Raw genomic sequence first — 4,883 nt, 5'->3', positions numbered from 1 at the left:
CAGTCATGTTCTGGTACATCGTGTGGTGATTGATACGGTCGTTTCGAGCTCGAGCATACCGTTTAGCAGCTTGAGGCCATGAGAAGCTTCACTTCAAGTATTATGACTTATACGCATGGTCGGAACTGAATTCCGGGAAGTTCGGAGTTGATTTGGAAAGAGAATTCTCATTTCGGAAGCTTTAAGTTGAAAGAATTGACTAAGATTGAATTTTCAAGTAAACGACCTCAGATTCGGGATCGAAGGTTCTAGCAGGTTCGTATGATGATTTCGGACTTGGGCGTATGTCCGGATCGGGTTTTGAAAGACCCGAGAGCGTTTCGGCACCTATTATGGAAGCTAGCATTTTTGGAAGAATTTCATAAGTTTGGGTTGAAGTGCATCTCAGTGTTATTAATGTTCGTTTGAGATTCCGAGTCTGGGAATAGCTCTGTATAGTGATTTTGGTGTTGGGAGTGCGATCGGAAGTGAATTCGGAGGTCCGTGGGTCAGTTTGGAGTCATTTGGCTAAAGATAGAAATTTGAAGGCTTTTGAGAAGTTTGACCGGAAGTGGACTTTTTGATATCGGGGTCGGAATCCGATTCCGGAAGTTGGAGTAGGTCCGTAACGTCATATATGACTTGTGTACAAAATTTGAGATCAATCGGATTTGATTTGATAGGTTTCGATATCGAATGTTGAAGTTTGAATTTCTCAAGTTCATCAAGTTTGATTTGGGGTGTGATTCGTGATTTTAGCATTGTTTGATGTGATTTGAGACCTCGAGCAGGTACGCATTATGTTTTGAGATTGGTTGGGGTCCCGGAGGCCTCGGGTGGATTCCGGATGGTTAACGGATCAAAATTGGAATTTGAAGAAGGACTGAAGCAGCTGGTATCTGGTGTAACCCCACCTGCAAGGTTTTGGCCGCAGGTGTGGAGCCACAAAAGCGGCTAGGAGGGACGCAGATGCGGTCATGTAGCCGCGGAAGCGAGACCGCACCTGCGGTTGTTGAGGCGCAGAAGCGGAAAGGGCAGCCTGGTGAGAAACCGCAGAAGCGGGTAGTGGATCGCACCTACGGGACCGCAAAAGCGGTCAAGTGACCACATGTGCGGAAATGCTGGAGGCAGTATGGTTCTTTTAAGTCAGGGGATGGGTTCATTTCAACCCCATTTCTTCCATTGGAGCCGATTTTGGAGCAACTTTGAGGTGTCATTTTCGTCATCAAATATGAGGTAAGTTAATTTCACCCCTTATGAGTTAAATACATGATATATTATGGATTTGAGCAAGAAAAATTGGTAGAAACTTGGGGTTTTGGTGGAAAGACCTAGGATTGGTATTTTTGGATTTTGACCACGATTTTGGGCATGAAATTGAGAATAAATTATATATTTGAGTTCGTGAGGTTATGGGTAAACTTTATCTTCAAAAAAATTCTGAATTTGGGCTCGTGGGCCTATGGGCAATTTTGTCAACTTTTCGATCGGGGTTAGGAATTGTTATAAATTTAATTGTAATGAGTAATTGAATATATATTAATGGATTTGCATAATTATTTGTTAGTTTTGGAACATTTAGCATGGATTCGAGTCTTCGGTAAGGCGTGGAATGCCGGTTATGGATCTTCGGAGCAAGGTGAATCTCCTTTCTAACCTTGTAAGAGGGAATTGTCCCCATAGGTGAAATAATTGGTTATGTGCTCCTATCTGTAGGGGCTACGTACGCACGAGGTGACGAGAGTCCGTGCGTAGCTACTATTGTGTCTAAGTCCGGGTAGTCTAGGACCCAAAAGCATGTTATACTTGGAATATCTGTAAGCTTATTGACAGTTGAATTGCTTAAATCCTATCGAATTGGTAAATGAGTTTCAAAAAGGGATTAAACTTCATTTTCTTAAATCGTTAAAGGAGAATTGGCTTTCGTTTGGATAAATGTTCCCCGATAAATTCTTAATTAGTTGTTTGAATGTGTCTATCTATGTGTGCCCGCGTCACATGTATGATTCGCGAGCGGGGTAATAGATGCATCTATGGTTCACGTCGTTCGACTCTCGACAGTGCACATTTTACATTTATGTTGGATGAGGCGTAAGACCTCGGCATGATATGCACATGCTTGTATCGCTTGCCTGAGAATTTTAAATGTTGATAATTGCCTTTCCTGGCCAGAGATAAATTGATAAAGATAATGAAAAGTAAATCTTTGGAAATCCTTTATTATTTGAGAAGTTGTTTACCTGCTTTCCGGTGTTATGAGTTAAATTTTGCTTCATGAAATCCATGAATTCCTCACACTTTTACTATATTATCATTGGACCATTAGTAAGTGTCGAAGTCGACCTCTCGTCTCTACTTCTTCAAGATTAGACGGGATACTCATTGGGTACACGTTGTTTTCGTACTCATACTACATTTGTTGTGCATTTTTATTGCACAGGTTTATATGTGGCTAGTGGCTTAGTGGCATAGCGACATGGTTGATACGAAGACTTAGGTGAGCTGCATTTATCGAGATGACCCGCAGCCAACAGAGTCCCTTTCAGAGTATTTTACGGTGTTTTTCATTTCTGTCCACCTTGTATTCCGGACAGTTACTGTATTTTATTTCATTCCCTAGTAAATGCTCATGCACTTGTGACGTCGGGTTCTGGGATGATTATGGGGTATCTTGTATTAACTTCTTAACATTCATATTTGATTTGAAATGATTATCTTTTACTAGTAAAATTGAAGGAAAATCATAGTTTCCAAAATTATCAAAACGAGAATTTAATTAAGTATTTTGGTTAGCTTGTCTGATAGCGGTGTCCGGCGCCATCAAGATCCTTAATGGAATTTGGATCGTGACAAAGCTCATTTGGATAAGTCCCAGATTTACACATTGTCCATACTAATAGGCAATTATAGAGCTTAACCTTATAAAATCCTAAACAATTAAAAATTAGCCATGTAATCAATGATATCAAATAATACACAATTTACATGAAATTTACCAACAAAACACCCATCATAGCACGATTAATACTTAGCTTAAAGGAATCAAAACAACGATTCTATATTCATATATCTCAAGGGAATCAAAGCAACAAACAACTTCAGAAGAATAGAAGCAATAAGATTACATTCAAAATTAATGAAGTTGCAATGGGGAAGATGGACCTTTGTTACTGAAAATTTTTCAACGGGTACAGTGCAAAATAATCTCCAAAGAAAAAGCAATCCTCGAGCGAGCTATGGACCATGATTTCGAACTGGAATTGCAACCTCGAATAGAAACGAGCTTCAATTCTCCAGAATTTCTATATTTTAGAAGCAGAAACCAAAGCATAAATCCAATAGATGTAGTTAGATTTTGTAGATCCACCACAACAAAGTTTTCAAATAGAGTTCTTTATTCAATACTCTTTAGATGTTGAGAAAACATCAGTAGATAAAAAATTACCGAAGCTACATAAGCTAATTGCCTCCATTGAAACTCCAAAATCTATGTGTTTGTAATATATCTTTGGGAGTGTTTCGGTTTTGACAATTGGTTAGGCAGAGGTGTCGGCATTTTTGTTGTGGGGGGTGCGGCTTTTTTTTTTTTTTTTTGATTTTTTGTGAATGGAGTGGGGTCTGGTTCATTGCTGTGTGTGTTCAAGAGTGAAGAAGTAGGAGCCGCTCCAATGGTTTTTTAGAGGGTTCTACCGTTTCTTCTTGTGTGTTAAGAAGATGAAGCCCCTTTTGTGTGTGTTAGCTGGTAGGGTAGGTCGTAGGAATTAGGGGTTTTAAACGGTTTTAATTTGGGGTGTAAAGGGTATTTGGCTCAATGGGCTAATCCGAAAATTGAACCTAAAAGATGGATTGTCTAGCCCAAATTTTATTTTTTTCCCATTGAACAAGACTAAATATACTACCTTATTTACTAATTAATCCTACTTAAGTATAAATAATTATTAAAATAAAACTAACTGTTAAAACAAACTTATTTTTTGGTATTTTTCAAATATCATACTAAGAGAAAATAGAGTTAGATTAAAATCATTACAAAATTAAAATAATATTCCTGAAAATAAAGTGGACCTATTTTTTGTATTTTTGAATTTATGAAAGATAGTTAAAACAAGATAAAATATCAATTACCTAAATAAAAGAAAATATTTTTTTTTGTAATTTTTATTTTTGTGATAAAATAAAGTTAAAAAAAAAGTCAAAATTAGTTGAAATAGCAAATTAGGCCTAAACTAAATGTTTAAATTCTAAAATATGTAAAATCTTGGGAGGGTCAAAAATTACATGTCTACAAAGTGCGTTAGGGCACCTATTTGCAAATGACTCTGATTTAACTAGTTTGCATCACCAAAGATATAAGAGCTCAAATTACCTTGAAGAGAAGGTGTTAGACACTCTTCGAGGTCCACAACTGTGGGTCCTGACCGAACTCGAATTATATGAATTAATCAGACAAAAAAAGACAAATGAAGCAAGAAGTTTGGGAAAATTCATTATTAAAAGATTTTGAATAAACACAAATAATTAATTTGAAGATAAAATGGGGATCCTAAGTTTTTTAGCCTAAAGGATCACTCCGTGCAACATAAAGTTACTCGTATTATTCAGCGGGCATAGACTATCATCTCCTGTACCCGATTACTATCTTTAAGTTTTTACCTAAGCGCACTAGTTGATTCTAAACCGTGCCTTATGTGTGCACTACCCGTCCCATGCATATGGCCTAAGAGGCATTTGGACCTCTATTTTGGGTGGTTCTAGACTTAACTTAGGCTGCTCAAAAATGATAAAACTAGGCGACATACAAAACAAGTTGGACTTCATGTAAAGGCAATTAAGGGTTCAAGTTAGCCTCCACACTTAGACAACAAATGCACGCGAACAAATTCTTACATTAAGCGTTAGACAGT

General features: G+C 37.6%; 1 long non-coding RNA gene across 1 annotated transcript; it reads right to left on the bottom strand.

Moving 5' to 3' along the window:
• Positions 1–3,012: 3,012 nt before the first annotated feature.
• LOC104237229 (uncharacterized) lies at positions 3,013–3,680 on the bottom strand. Its single transcript, XR_713577.2, has 2 exons — positions 3,425–3,680; positions 3,013–3,281 (listed from the first exon to the last, which is right to left on the bottom strand). It is a non-coding gene; the product is annotated as an uncharacterized lncRNA (long non-coding RNA).
• Between the last annotated feature and the right edge of the window lie 1,203 nt (positions 3,681–4,883).

Source organism: Nicotiana sylvestris, chromosome 5 (assembly GCF_000393655.2).
Source record: "Nicotiana sylvestris chromosome 5, ASM39365v2, whole genome shotgun sequence".
In the NCBI taxonomy this organism is placed as follows: Eukaryota; Viridiplantae; Streptophyta; class Magnoliopsida; order Solanales; family Solanaceae; genus Nicotiana; species Nicotiana sylvestris.
The sequence above is the reverse complement of the archived record's forward strand: the minus strand, read 5'-3'. Positions and strand labels throughout refer to the sequence as shown.